This window comes from Lonchura striata, chromosome 5, assembly GCF_050655825.1.
Source record: "Lonchura striata isolate lonStrDom1 chromosome 5, ASM5065582v1, whole genome shotgun sequence".
NCBI classification, from domain to species: Eukaryota; Metazoa; Chordata; class Aves; order Passeriformes; family Estrildidae; genus Lonchura; species Lonchura striata.
This window is the reverse complement of record NC_140707.1, coordinates 42424451-42441051: the sequence shown is the minus strand read 5'-3', so window position 1 is coordinate 42441051 and position 16601 is coordinate 42424451. Positions and strand designations below refer to the sequence as shown.

General features: G+C 35.0%; 2 protein-coding genes across 3 annotated transcripts in view; one reads left to right on the top strand and one right to left on the bottom strand.

Moving 5' to 3' along the window:
* Positions 1–16601, bottom strand: part of AVEN (apoptosis and caspase activation inhibitor) — an 83870-nt gene that overhangs the window by 42246 nt on the left and 25023 nt on the right. The gene's annotated exons all lie outside the window — the stretch shown is intronic.
* The window catches only part of CHRM5 (cholinergic receptor muscarinic 5), a 47391-nt gene continuing 34714 nt past the window's right edge, over positions 3925–16601 (top strand). Inside the window, exon 1 of the mRNA XM_021539270.3 lies at positions 3925–6244. The gene's annotated coding sequence lies outside the window, so the exon portion shown is untranslated. The remainder of the gene's footprint in view (positions 6245–16601) is intronic.

Below are 16601 nucleotides of genomic sequence, written 5' to 3'. Positions count from 1 at the left end.
GAAGTGCACCTACAATGAATAACTGACTTTTTTCAATACTAGAAACAGACTCACACTCTACTTCTTGCCTTTCAAAAATCCACTGAACATTGCTAGTCTTTAACTTAAAATAATTATAAAAGTATTAAAGATGTCCAACACTTATTTTGTAATGAGACGTTAAACTCTGTTATTAAAAAGGTTTTAATTTTCCTGCTTCCCAGAAAAGCGCCATGTTCACACTAACCTTTTAACTAACAGGAACAGATGGGTCTATCTGGATGCAGGCATGATGGGGCATTGTGGTAGAGCAAAAGAACATGTTGATTCTCATACCTCTGGCAGATGGGAACCAGTCAAAATTAATTTTAGACTAAAAATGTTTTGCTGCTTCTCAGTAAAAAAAGAAAAGAAAAAAAGCCACTTGGAACAATATGTTATTTTATACATGCCATCAGAGCTCAAACAACAGCAACTTTCAACAAGTTCATACCATACATTAAAACCAATTACATAGACTTACTGTATGCCATATTTAAGCCTATGAATAAATTAGAAATTCCTGAAAACAGTAGCTTATAATGGAAGTGCTGACACAACCTACAGCAGTAAATGTGCTGCTATTATGAAGTTGTTATGGCAACTAGAAAGATCAAATTGAGAGAGAAAGGAAGAATATGCATAAGCAAAACTTTAAAATCTTTGATGTAGTCCCCCACAAAGTCTTCCAAATTTTGTGGTCACAGTGTATTCTCCTTACCTTTACAAAAAACAAAACAGAACAAACAAACAAAAAACAACCCCACAAAACCTGAAAAACTTGCCTTTAACACAGGTGAGGAGTAGGGCTGCCAAAATAGTGCAAAATCCAAAACAAATCCAAGGTCATAATCCATTTTGCTCATGAACAGTCTAAAAATAGAGTAAATTGAAAGATATCTGGCCAGCATCTGGTGAGCACATATTCATCAGATATCACAAGTTAACAAACAATAATTATGCAAAACTCTTCAGTCTTCAAAACAGTTCCATAATTTGCTACCAGTCTGAATAGTTTAGTAACAGCAACCTGCTGTAATTTGGCTGAATCAAACAGACACCACATTCACAAATACTGATCCATTAATTAAAATGTGATTAAAAATATAATTAAAGCTCATATATTTGTGAAACAATCATTACTTACCCTTTCTAATACTGTGTTAAACAAAAGCAGAAATCTTTGGCTGTTTCTAATATTGAAATAATGAGGGAAAAGACATACCAGGACAGTCAAATTTTAATACACAAAAATGCTCAAAGTATGACTTCTAAAACAAATTCATTAGAATCTGTGTCAGCAAACCAGTTAACTTTCTCAAAAAAAAAAAAAAAAAAAAAAAAAAAACCCAGAAAAACAGAATAGTTGAATAGTTTAACTTCAAGTGTAATTCTTGCAAAATTTTACTGAAAAAAATTTTCAACAAAATGTTAGTAGCAACCAACAGCAATAGAAATAATGTTAAATTATCATTATTAGGAGTAGTGGTATACGTTTTTATTACAGCATTATATCCAAATTAATCTACTAGCAACAGTTTGACTTGAAAAGTAGAAAACAAATTATTTCTCTGTCTTATCAAATAATTTCATATTAAAGCCACTTTGTCTGAAGTCTTGCTTTACTGCCATCAGTAAAATCTAGGAAATACAAAAGCCCTCAGATGTCTGACATGATAAGAGTTGTGCTAAGTACTTTTACTCACTCATTTCCTAGGTAACAAAAATACCTATCTCATTCCATTTCTCTTTTGAGCTTGTTGATCTATATAATTTTCCAGGCTACCAGAAATACCTATTTAATGAGAAGACAATTTTAAGAAATGCCTAAATATCTACTTTCACTGAGAACTAGATATGAATGAGCAGATATTATATTAGAATGAGCAGATACTGCTGTTAAATTCAAAATAATTTTAAGATTCAGGTTGACACATTCTTAAGCCAAAAATTATTCTGTGTCAATTGTCCAATTGATTTCAAAATTTTAAAACTTTGAAGACTGTTTTTTATTTTCAGACACAATGTATTCTATATAAAACACTGAAAAGTACAGTTTTGCAGATGAACTTCATTTAGCTGGAAAAGAATGAAATATTCCATTGACAAAAGATAATTATTTAATCTGCAATAATTGATAATTATTGATATGAGACCACAACAAATACACAACCCCCCCCCCCCCCCCTAAAAAAAGGGATAAAAGAAGGCAAAAAAGTATTTTGTTCACAAAGGCAAGATATACTTCTAGGCAACAAAAGCAGAAATAATGATGACATTTTCTTCAGAACATTAGTTCTTCAGCAATTTAAAAATTCTGATAAATACACTGCTTTTCTCTAAAAAGCAACCACTAGTTATCAACTTGCTTGAAGCAGGTAAACTTACAGCTCTCTAAAAGCTGAATGATAATATTCAGAAAAAAGGTAAAAATAGCATTTCCATGTGCATAGCTATTTGTTAGATAAATGGTAAATATGTAATAAAATTGTCAAAAAGGAAAATGCTCTAACACTATGTCTTCTTTTAGTGTTTTTTCAAATTAATTTGCAATTAATTTACAACATTAGTGATTATCACGCATTTTCTAACTTGTAAAAATGGTTCATTGAGATACAGCTTTCCTGATCACTCAGTCTTATTAGAAAAATGTTTTTTTTCCAATATATTTGACAAATTACTTTTATACAGTGGGGATAATATTTGGCCTTTAGGACTTGTAGAAACCATAATTATTAATCGTGAATGGACTAACAGATAATTCATGGCTTAATACTATTTGCAAAGCTACCAGCTTTGATACTGTAAATATTAAATATCACTGAGATTGCAATGAAATTTCAGTGAGCTTTCAAATCAAATGCTCACACACTTAAAATGCAAAATGTTTTTAAGAAAGCGTTCTGCTCCATTCTTATGCAATTTATAAAGCTCTCTTCTTAAAGCAGGTAAGTACATTATTCACCCTAGATCAAATTTTCAGGTGTAGAGTTTCAGCATGTTGTTAACTAAAGCTACATAGTAGTTTTTTGTATATAAGACCACTCAAAAAAATAGGAACTGAAACAGAATTCTGTCCAAGTACAACATGCCTGTGATCCAGATGAAACGAAGTAGAGGGATGTAGCCTGTACAGGGATTGCCTGTACATCCTTACTACTGCCTCAGAGGTGTAAGAACTTCATATCAATTGATGTTATTTATGGTCATGGAGCCCTCATCAGGCCACCCTGTGAGTCCAAGATAACCCAACTGTGCAAGGAAGTAGTCTCCTGGTGCAGCACTGACTGTCACACAGTACACATCCAGTCACAAGATAGACTACAGGTCCTTTGGAGTGCCCAGTGGAGTGTGCTTGAAGCTTTTACTACTTCAGCCATACCAGCAACATTCTCCACCACAGATGTTATATATCCACTTTGGTCATTCATCTTATATATAACTTATTCCAGTTGCACATTGACCAAACAGAAAAGATTTTCAGAACACCATACTAAAAATACAAATCTTTGTGCTATATTCAAGGTTGAAAATTTTAAGCACCTTCATCTTCAGTGTTTGAATTCTTAATAGCAGTCATGTATTATCCCAGACTAAAGTTGCACATCAAGATGTCAGAATTATTGTCATCCCCTAAATTTTAACATGCTGCTTTATCAGAGTTATCCTAATTCTCATCTCCAGGCTTGAGACAGCAGAATACTTTTGATACTAACACACACATAGCTCATTTTACCTTGTCCTGAAGAGAGGAAAAAAGTGGGATATATCTATATCTATATACACACACACACACACACACACACACACACACACATATATATATATATATATATATATATATATATATATATATATATATATATGTATCAATTATTTTGTTCTTCAGGACTTCCTCAGGGGATAATCACAGAGTACATATTTGAGTCCTCTGTTTTGGGATTTGCGGATTTGCAAAGGGACAAACAGACCAGGCTAGTGTTTGCCTCCCAAAAGATTATCTGATAATACAAAGGTTGTGTCTTCTCAGATTCCAATTACTTGGCAGATTTTCATAAGAATCAACACTTTTATGAAATAAGGTAACAAATTTAGGACACTTTCAGTTCAGCTTGGGCACCAACTCCAGGCATGGACTGTATATGTGAAGAGAGGAATCATGAGAGAGAAAGTGTTAATATTATTTCAGAAAGTATGCTTCATTCCAGTACTTTCAGCATGGACTTTATATCATCTACCCATTGTATCCTTGGCAACTCGACTTGTTATCTAAAGAGACAAAATTGACAACTTAGATTTAAAGTTACAGCTATCGTATATTTCTAGGCTTGGATTTGATGTGGAGCTAGATAGAATGCAAGCTAGAGACCAAAAATATTCAAAAAGTTATTTGATGTGATATAAGGGCATAATAGTGCTCATGATTTTTGTCTGGATAAACTAGAAAAAGGTTTATCCAGATGCTCTCCATCATTCCATAACAAGGAAGATGAAGATAAATCTTCCTCTTTAGGGATGAGAGAAGTTCCTCATACTTAGAGTAAACAAGTACAAACCAGCAGAAGCAGCCCTTTCTTCCATTATCTTTTTGGTGGGGTTTATACCCTGGTTTTAAAGGAGTCATCATCTTATCTCTTCTTCACCTTCAAGGTACAGAAGGCAAAAAAAGAAATAAATTTAAAAAGAAAAGTTACATTAAAGAAGATTCTGAGAGGAAAAACACTTCTATTTTGAGGAAAAGTTTGAAACATCACATTATTTTCCCCACAATCATCATACGTTGCCCTTAACAACATTGATACTGCAAATGAAGATTTTATCCATCATACTTTATATTTATGAGGGCTTATGCTGCACTGAAATGAGTTATTCAAAACATATTATTTTTTCCATATTAGCCTTGAGAGAGCAGTTCCTCAACATTAAACCGCAGAATTTAAATTTCTAAATTAATTAGAAATGGATTTGTGAGTGTCTGTAACACAAAGTATGTAATAAGTTTGAACATAATCTTCATACAGAGAATCCTTTGAAAAACATTTTTTTAAATGTTAAAGTTTCCTTTTGCAGAGGAAAAAAAAAAAAAAGAAAAAGAAATGTGTGGGTTTAATCTATAAATTAAGTTATAAATGAAAACCTACAAGACAACTCCCAGGCTCCCCAAATGAAAAGCTACATGAAGCAAAACACAAACCATGTTTTTTAAAGGAGGTCTGTTAGAACATCTTTCTTATAAAAAGCAAGCTTTGAATAGACCTTAACCTGACTGGAGTTTTTAACCCTATGAATGACATCCACCCTGTCAAAACAGCTCTGGTCTGTTTTACCTGATCATATCCCAAAACAGCAGTTTTTTTCCTGGTTTGTTTCTTAATGACAAGCTGTTAAAACACAGAGAACCTATGAAACCTAGTATTATCCTCTGCTGCTTTTTTCTTCTAGTACACACTGCCGTCCATCAGAAGAAATAATTAATGGTTCTATTATGTATGAAAGTGTCATCCTGTCAGTTCAGCGACTGGTTTGAATAGCTCATATCTGCCATTCATTGATGCCACGCGTGCTCACTGTCCTGAGAGATGACAAAACACTACACCCGTTAGGATTTTTTCCCCTCTCTCTAAAGCAGCATTTCACATCTGTGTCTGACAGAAGCATGAGGAGCTGAGAGAGGCAGACCTTCATCATTCTTCACACAATAATGTTGCATGGATTAAAAGTTAAGATCTGATGCCTACTGATCCTGTATATTTCCTACAAAAATATAAAATGTGGAGGCTACCAAAACATGAGGGGAAATAATTTTTCAGTGTTGGAATAGCACCAGAAAACAGATGGAATTCACTGGATAGCAAGTATTTAAATGATTTTTTAGATGCTGAATACTTGAGTTGACTGGGTTCGGTGCATTTGCCTTTTTTTTATGTTTTTTGGTTGGGAGGGAAAGATGCGAAGTTCACAGGTCGTTTCTGTTACCTGATCAGGACAGAATTAACAAAAATCCTGAATGTAGAAGAACTCAGATATTGAAGATACCTGGAAATAAACTAGAAACAACCAATAGCACAAGAGCAAAGCAGCAGTGAATAAGAAGACGCTGTGAAAAAGAAATCACAAGACGAAAGTGCACAATGCATTTCAAATAGAAAAAAGCTTCCTATCTGCTGAGTGAGTCTCAGTATATTCCGACAGAGCACAGACAAAGCTTCAATCAAGTATCTCCTAGGTAAGCTTTTATTTCATATTTGATTGTTTATCACATCAACATATACTTTGATGTATTAAAAATAACTGAATTATTTTAAAATTCTTTCAAATTTTCAATGACAAATTTCAAGTTCAAATTTTTCAATGACAGATGTTTGATGTTCTTAGATTTCCTAAACTGTAAAAATAACATCTCTCTTTTGATGCTAAGGTTATTCAAAGAAAAAACTCTTAAATTATCTCTTGGCTTATACCAGAGTGAAATATTTCCTAAGATTTAAACCCTTCAAAATATTTTAATACATATTTCCATACATGACTGTTTAAGAAAGAATTTTTTTTAAAGCCATGCTTCTGTTAATAGTACCACAAAACATTTACTGCGCTTCATTATCTATTTAATCTGGCAAAGCAAACAACATTTTGCATTACAGCAGCAGATGCAAGAGGATATCTTTTATTATAGAATAATAAATCTCTGTTTATATAAAAGAATATTAAATACAGCTAGAAGTGTTGATCAGTTATTTATGAAAGGTAAACTACAGCACAGTGAGGAAACAGCACCTTGTTAATGCACTCCAAGGTACTGTGTACAGAGTGTTAATAAGAAGACTGGACATCCGTCCCCAAGTTAAAAGTTAAACTATAAAAAAAGAAGGTGCAGGTCATCTCATTTTTTCCCCTCATTTACAGCATTTACATGAATCACATAGACATGAATTCTACATGAAAACAGCATGCAAAACATTTCTGAATGAGACTCTACCATCTATTAGGGCTTGAAAAATTAACTATACCTTTTAATAAAGGTGCTTTTAATCAAAAAAATTACACTTAGAAGTCCTAGAGAAAGATACATTTGCTCAGATACAAAAAACTCCCACAACCCTTGAAATTAAAAAAGCAGTAAGAATTTTATATCATTTAACATACCATTTATACTGTCACATTGGTCAATTTTGTAATCAGGAGCGACTTTTAAAACTTCATCTTTGCTGCTACTTTTATTGTTTTTGCACAATTTTTTCTATTTATTAAGATTCAATATTTCTTCTAGCACTGTTTTACGTATCTCCTCTACTTCTCTCTGTATCACTTTCCTTGTTTCTATCTAGCACATCTGATTATATTATATTCTTATTTAATATAACCTTTAGTTCTTTCTGGTTTTGTTTTTCTTTTTATGCTTTGCTAAATTACTAAAACAATAACTCTCTGCCTGATGCTTGCTAAGGCTAATTTGTCATTCACAAATACCCATTATGAACCCTTCATTTATGTACAAAGGATTTAAGAATCCTAGCAAGTGCTAGGAAACTGAACTTACTTGCCGAAGACTAGTAGAATAGTATGAGACTAAAAAACTCAAGTTCATATGAGACAAGACTCATCATAGTATAAGGAGTCAACAACACACTCCCACAATAATGGCAGGATATGTGAAACAACTTCTGCAAGTAAGGGGTTATCTCATGCATATTAATGTGGCATACTTTATATCTGAAACTTGTTCTACTAGTAACACTTCTCACTGCTATGGCTGGGGGGAAAACCCATTTCTCTAAACACACTTAAGTCTTCTGCTTAATACAGGCAAAGACATTTCTATTATTCTAACCCTTTCCCATTTTCCCATTTGCTATATTTAATGAGAAATTGATGAAATTTTTGCTAGTGCACCCATAACTCAGCCATTTTGTTGCTGACAGGTTCCAGCACTCTCTGTATTTCCCCAGTTTCTGTCCTTTTTCTCTCAATTATTCTTTCCCATGTCTCACTTCACACATCTCCCTGATCCAGTAAGAATTCCTCCTGCCTCCTCACACTCCTATACAACACGCACTGATAATTTGTCTCACATCCAACACACCAGGAAAAAAATCGTAAGTGAGGAAGTAGGCTCTGTACAATATAAACTAAAATAATATGGCTGTAAGCTTCAACAGAGCCAGTTCATGATTTCTGTAACTTGAACCATCAAAACCTACTCTAACTCAACATTTGCAACAAGCAGCAAATGCAATACAGCTTCTGTCAGCTGACTTCAGAAGACAGCTTTGTATCTGCTAGATGAGGTTCAGAGTTGGATATTAAAAAAAGAGAAAAAAGAATTGGAATTCACCCTTTCTTTCACTAAAGGGTGAAGTTTTGTTACACTAGAAGTTTTAAATTGAATGTTTTCTGAGTTTTTTGCCTTCTCTTTTGATATTGCTTATCAGGGCTTAAAAATAAAACAAAACAAACAAACCCCTCCCTCAAAAAAAACACCACTCCAAACTCTAAACATGCCAGCTAACCAACATCCTCATTTAAGAAAAATCAGGTGATTATTCAAAGATCTCAAAAGGTTTACTGAAAAGCTTGTGTTTTAGAAACTTCTGAATTGAGAACTGCACTTAAGGCTTTTAAAACTCAAAAATATGAGAGGGCTAAGAACAAGTGCAAAGCTTACTTGTAGGAAGAAGAACTAGATACAACTAATATATTTTTCAATATGCAATAATTTTAAAAGGTGGATTTTTCCAGATGTATTCATTAATATTTAAGTGAACAAAATAAATGCTATTTTTATTTTAAGTGCATTACTTCTCTCTCAAAGAATTCAGATGTATTCAGATGTAAACTAAATGAACAGTTTATCATGAGTTCCAAAACTTAACCTTCCGTGAAACCAGAAAAAAATATCAAAGAATCACAGAATATGCTGAGTTGGAAGGAACCCACAAGGATCATCGAGTCAAACTACTTCCCATTTAGAGGACCATTTCTAAGAATCAGATTGGGTACCCAAGAGTCAAGAAGTGTTTTCCAAAATGTGTAGTTATGTAATATCACCTGAAAGCAGTAAGTCAATATTTATTTTTCCACTTTTATCATAATCAGTTGTTTAAGGTTCACTAGGCATCTGACAAGGATATCTTTTAATTTCCACTCTGTATTGAGTTGTTTGTATATGTTAAATTAATCAACCACACTACAAAATAACAACAGGCAATTGCCCAAAGAGAGCACATCTGCTTAGCAAAATGGCATATTTGGCCATACGTACGGGACCCCCTTCCCAATTAATTAAACAAGTAACAAATATTAAAGTGGTAAGGTGCGGTTAAATAAGTCTTATAAAAATCATGTGAATTAGACACAAACCAAAAGTACCAACTGCCCGTTCTGGGCAGTTATCAGCTAAAAGAAATCCACAGATATGATCTCAGACTTGGAGGTACACATTTTGCTGAGCTGTTGGCTTTCACTTTCACGTCTATCCAGACCACTATGTTACAGGTAAAACATAAGGTACATTTACACTTCCATCCTCTTATTAAAAGAACTTTTATAAGCCAATAGAAAGTAAGGAGCGAAATCCAGAACTTATGCTCCTATAGTTAAATCACTGAAGCAGTAAGTCTATTCCACCTTGAGTTATAAAGGAACACAAAATTCACCATGGCCATTTACATCTCTCTCAAGCCCTTCATTAAATGGAGCCCTGACTCCAAAAATTACTCTAATGAGAAAAAAGGCACTAAAACACTTCAAATAATTTGCATTATAAATACATGAGGGTAATATTATGCAGGTCTTTCCATGTGGAAGGAGCTTTATTTCAAAAAGCCAACCTGGCTGATATTGTTTATATTCATATATTTTTTTTTTTTCATGCATATTGATGTATTTTTTTCATTTATATTCATATATAGAGAGTTGATGCATTAGGTTTTGTTGTTGTTGTTGTTGTGATTTTTTTGTTGTTGTTGTTTGTTTGTTTGGTGTTTTTGGTTGGTTGGAGGGGTTTGTTTTGGGGGCTTGTTTGTTTGGGGTTTTTTTGAATAAATAAGCAGAGCCAGTTCACACAAAACCAGTATATGGCTACAGGTGACAATGCACAGAGCAGACATTTGGGCCTCTATAAGTACAAACTCTGATTTAAAAGAGAAGCACAAGGGCCTACATACTTTCATATACTGGTGTATATATATATATATATATATATATATATATTTTTTTTTTTTTTTTACAAACATTTAAAACTGGCAGATATAAACTGCTTTGAGAAGGGTCTGATATAGAGCAGCATCTGCATAAAAGGAAGCCTTGTTACAGCAGATGCAGCTGTGTGTCCCAGGCAACTCAACCTGCAGCCCAAGAGCCTCACAGACATCTGCTCAGCTCATTCCTCTTTGTTTGTGATACCTGGTCCTGGACCAACTTTTAGATCCCACAAGGGCTGCCTCCACACTTTAAATCTCAATTAACCAAACCTGTATCAGCTTTTCCATTCTTTTTATCCCCAGAACTGATATAAAATTCATAGTTCTACAGTTACCTAAATAGTTCCATTTGATAGCATTTTTTCACTTCTAGAAAGACATTCCCTAGTGCTATTCAATATTCCTGAAATTATGAGACATTAAAAATTACCAATTTGTATAGGTTTCCTCAATGACACTCTCAATGTTTTACAAGGAATTCAGCCTGCTATTCCTCTGCTATATAGTTATTTATCAACCAGTGGTGAAGCCAGCAGGTGTGCTAAAAATCTTAAATTTACAGAAAAGTGAATTCTTTATGGGACCTCAATACCTTCCAACCATTTTGAACTGACACCATCTCAAACTTTAAAGATTAATTTAGTGATTCTGTAGCTTACAAACAGGGAAGAAAGAAGCACATCACTTGGGAAAGGTCACCAGAAGCTCCCTACAGCCCCAAATTCTGCACAATAACGAAGAGCATGAGTCTAGGGCACACACACAGGAATACTTCCTCAGAATTACTCTGCCTGCCTCTAGCTATTTGCAGTTCAGGGATTTTTTTTTGAGCCTGAGATAACGTCTTATTTATAAAATAACCCTCAAAGTATTTTTCCAGCTGTTTCTGAACCAGCAAAAAGTTTCAGTTTCCACAAGATCCTGTGACAAATTTCCATATTTAATTATGAGTTACATCAAAAAATACCTTTGCTTTGAATTTGCTGCCAGACAGTTCCATCCAATATTTCCTACTTCTTCCACTAACAGACAATACACTAAGAGATAACAATTTATTTATCGTACTAATCATTCCGTGATTTCAGAGGGCTATGGCATACTGCTCTCATCTGTCTTTGCAGTTGAAAACCTCTATTTTACTCTACTCATACCATCCTTAGCCATGCCTTATGTGTAAATTCTTCCATTCTGTTGGCTGCCCTGCTGGCCTTTGCTGTATCTTCTCAATACTACTGTTTCCTTGTGGAGCTTCTGGGATCCAAAGTGCAAAAAAGATACCCACTGTGCCTGTGTCGCTGATTTATATGGTGACACCATGATGTATTTTCTATTTTCTTCTCTGTTTTTTTCCCAATTTCTGCAGTTCACTTACTTTCAACTAAGGAGGAATAACAATCATCTCAGATGACTTTAAATGTATAGGGACTGTTTAAATGCACACACACACATACTGTACTTCCCTTAATCTTCATCTGCAGAGAATTTAATCTGCCATTTTTGTGGGGGCTTTTTTCTTGCAACACTCTGCAGTCCTCAGGCTACATGGAATTAGAGGAGAAATAAGATACACACTTTTAAAAGTGAACGTAACAATAAATCAGATCAATGCAAGATCTTTAGATGATTCTCCACCATTGAAATTCACAGAATCACAGAATGGTTGAGGTTGAAAAGCATCTCTGGAGATCACCTAGTGCAACCTCCCTGCTAAACAAGATTCACCTAAAATGGTTGCACAGGAACTGGTCCAGGCACGTTTCAAATATCTCCAGAGAAGGGAGACTCCACAGTCTCTCTAGGCAACAGTTCTAGTGTCCTGGCATCCTTGAAATAGGTTTTTCTCATATTCAGATGAAACTTCCTGTGTTTCAGTTTATACCTGTTGCCCCTTGTCTTGTCACTGGACACCACTTAAAAGAGTCTGGCCCCCTCCTCTTGTCACTTGTCCTTCAGATATTTTCATATGCACTGATGAAGTCTCCTCTCAGTCATCTCTTTTGCAGGCCAAACACATCCAACTCCCTCAGCCTTTTCTCGTAGGAGATGTTGTCTTGCTGGCCCTTCACTGGACCTGCTCCAGGAGCTCCCTGTCTCTCTGGTCCTGAGGAGCCCAGAAGTGGACACAGCACTGCAGGTGAGGCTCACCAGGGCTGAGCAGAGGGGCAGGATCCCCTCCCCTGCCCTGCTGGCCGTGCTCTTCCCAATGCAGCTCAGGATCCCATGGGCCCTCCTGGCACAAGGACACACTGCTGGCTCAGGGACAGTTTGGTGTCCACCAGCACCTCCAGGCCTTTCTCCACAGAGCTGCTTCCCAGCAGCTCAGCCCTCAGTCTGGGCTGGGCCATGGGGTTATTCCTCCCCTACTGCAGGATCCTACACTTACCTTTGTTGAATTTCAAAAGGTTCCTCTCTGCCCAACTCTCAAGCCTGTCCAGGTCACGCTGGATGGCACCACAGCACTCTGGGGTATTGGCCACTCCTCAGTTTGGTACTCTGTCCCTCCATGCAGGTCATTGATCAGTACCGAGCCCCGAGATGCAATGCCAGCTACAGCCCGCTAACCAGACTCTGTGGCACTGATCACAACCCTCCAAGGTCTGCCATCCAATCCACTCACTCATCCAGCCTACATTTCCCGAGCTTAACTCTGAGGATGCTATGGGACACATGTCAAAAGCCATGTTGAGGTCAAAGCAGACATGTTTAAATCAAGACTGACAAGAGCTTTTCACAATAGCTGTACCAAGAGATGTGCCTCAAGTCAAACACTAAGTAGTTCACAACTTCCTTTGATGATTGCTCATGTTATTCAGTAAAGTTCACCCAATCAAAAAGGATTTCCTTGGCTAATCTTTACATTTTACTGGCTATGCTGGGGTTAGCCTTTCACTTAAGATTTGAGAGAACCTTGCCCACTATCTTTCAAGTCTGTAAGGAATTTGAGCTAGAGAATGAAACAACAGCAAGTTGTTTCCTCGTCTTTCCCTTCCCTCCCAAACTTTACTGAAACTGATTTTTTTAAATTATGCTTGCTATTTCACATGTTTTGCAAGTTAAAATGAAGGAACTATACTTGATGTTTCTTGGCAGTATTTTATCTCTAACATCTAAAAGCAGATAATAGCAAATATTATTTCATTAACAATTAAACTATATATGTTTTAAAAAACATCTTGCAAGGAGAGAAGGAAATGGAATAAATTCTAATTTTAGTTGTGCACAGCTGTCAGAACAGAGGCTTTTATTTTAATTCATGCTAAAATTTGGACCATAAATATTCTTTTGCCCTACTGAGCAAGTTTGTATAAACAGGTCTTTAATTCATACTCGCTATTTCGCTTCCCAAACAGGTTCTACAGTTCACTTCCTCAGGTTCATATAGTCACTGCAGCAGTAGAAAGTGGTAGTATGTTACAATATTTTACAGTAGAAAAAATTGCTACTAGAAACCCCCAAAATAACAAAGTGCTCTTCTATTAATAAATGAACAGACAAGAGAAGGTTCACATACACTAAAACAGATAAAAACAGGCACTAAACACAAATAATCACTAGGGGTTTTTTGTTGTTGAGTTGGGCTTTTTTAAACAAAAAGATAACATGACCAAATCAAACACTTTAGACACTTTAAAATGCTTTGTCTCTAGCTGAATGTTACTTTACACAAAGATATTTATAAAGACCATTTTTTTTGACAAGCTAAGCTGTGCTTGTAAGGTGAAGCTATGAGATCTGATGCTTTCAGATAACATTTCTACAAGTTAATTTAGTCATCTCATATCTGTTAGCAATTTTCCCCTAAGAGGCTAGATTATTCTTCCTGGAGATTTCTACTCCTCCTTCTTACTCCTCCTCCTTTTTCATAACCAAATACAATTCAGAGAAATAAAATTGTCTGTGAGACAGAAAGAGGATATATAAAACCAAGATTAAGGAAACAAAGCAATATGAAATTAACAACAGAAGAAACATAAAAGAAGGGGCAGACAGAATCATGTGAAGTTACACAAAAGAAAATTTAAAGCAAGAAAGGCTGTAGACTTTTACTTGCATTAGAAAATTTACTTGTTGTCAATATTCTAACTGCAAATGTACATTAAGATGAATCAGAAGTAGGCATCAGGATTTAATCCAACTTAACCCAATACACATGCATGTTACCATCCTTACTATTATCAATAGCAATTCTAGTATTTTACTGATTCTGCAAGATCTTTCCCTTCTCATCTTGAAGCCAGCTGTTACATTTCATGTTCCTGCCAACTCTTTTGCACCATTCATGTAGTCAAATCAGGCAATGAAATCCATATCTGGTGATGGGCCAAAATCCATAATATCACTAAAGTGTCTTTCAAACTTTTTCCTTCAGAAGAGGGGAGATGACCTTAGTTTATCATCAAGGGCAGAAACAAAATTTAAACTGATTTCAAATTCTCTTATGACAAATTTTAACTTCTTTCAATCCTCTATCTTGACTTTTAAAACTTTAAGCACACCCAGAAAGCTTAAAAACCAAACTAACAAGACTCTATTGTAAGGAAGGCAGGGGAAAAGTGCTGTTTCCCATTAGAAGCCCTTTTGGTGTATTTCCTTGGGCATTGAAAGGTTACAGTGAACAGAGCAAAGACAGTATCTTTAGCTGAATAATACAAATTGTCTAGACTTGCTGTCTGGAACTGTTACTTTTACACCCCTAGCACTTTATTTATTCAAAAAAATCTAACTCAGATTGACTCCTATTACCAGTGAACTGACAATTTATAACACTTGGCTTTCCAAAACTTCCATTCTGTCAGCATTTTCCCAGCAGAAGGTTAACCAAGTGTCTTGAATGAAAATTTCATTGCAATTATGGCCACTAGCCTTTATGACACAAAAATCAATATAATTATATCATGATTTTAAATCATTCATATCTTGAAATAGTTCTTCCACCTTGTTCCCTTTTATTTCGTAGCAAGCTAATATACAATTTTCGGTGACACATTTTCTGTATATTGAAGCACATGCATATAAACCCATATTATCACAGGCTCTTTCCAGTCAACAGTATAAAAAGAAGTAAAGAGAGTATGATCACTTTAACAATACAAATTACCTGCAGCATATTCAGAAATACCATACTTTATAAACTCAGACAATGAGTGTGTATTGTCAAAGGAAGGTCATCTGTTTCACTTTCCAGTAAAGGTTGAAAATTAGTCAGAATCAAAGAAAATATAATTCCTCCCCACTTGCATCCTATTCTGATCCTCAAACATGACTTTTATTAAAAGAGTTTTTAGTTCACAATTTTATACACACAAGGGCTTGGTTTGCAAGAAAGGACAACAAAGGGATGTAAAGAATTCCTCTGAGGCTGGAATAGACAGTTAATACAACTCTTGTTTTAACAACAAGTTTTGGCAAGGCTCATTATGCCTTTGACATTCTTCAGGAAAATTACTCAAATCTAGACAAAAAATAAGCTGTTTCAGGAAAAAAAAAAACTTTTAAGTACTAAAAAGAACCATCTTCCTATACAATCAAATTAATATGCAGCACTAATGAAAATCAAAAAGTTTTTTAAAAAATCAAAGTAGTGAATGGAACAAAATAAAAAGCTGCAAAAGTAGGAGAAAGTGAACAAAAATGTCATGGCAATAACACACTGAACTTTGGAAAAAGATACTGGAATAAGAAATGTACCATCTGAATAGAAGAGTTAGAGTAATTAAGTTTTGGTCAAGGGATTTCAGTGGCAGAAATTTCAGAGATGATGCAGCAGAAATACAGATGACCAAGATGAGGCCTAGTCGGGCAGAACAGTTTTAGGGACTTTATAAAAACAAAGGACATTATTAAACTACAGAAACAGTCAATCAAGTGAATAGACATTTTTATCTAGGTCTCAAGCCTAGAAATTCAAATAGTGTACATGAGAACAGCAAGACATGAATAAGGACAAATTGCTCCCCATTTAAACAAACTAATTTGTGATCTCATAACCAAAACAATGCAATTCAGCAGAATTACCATCAATATAAAGTAGCAGCAAAAGATTAAGGACCCAGTGTTAGAGAGCGATATTGGTCAGAAAACCTTTTAAATCCAGAAATCTGGAACTTCACAAATAAATGACTGCACTCAAGCTGTGAAAAATTAAAAGAATGGGGAAAAGCTTACCACACTGATTTTAATGGGACAAAATTTAACCCCTTTAGTCTGTGAATCTTGCTCTATTCAATTCTAAAACATAAAGTATCCACATTTCTCTGAAATACTGAAACCAGTACCATAATTACTTACCAGTAATTATACAGTACTACCACTGATATGTAAAGCCACATAGTTCTAAGATATCAGAATGTTAAAATGAAGACATGTTATCCTACATTTATATTC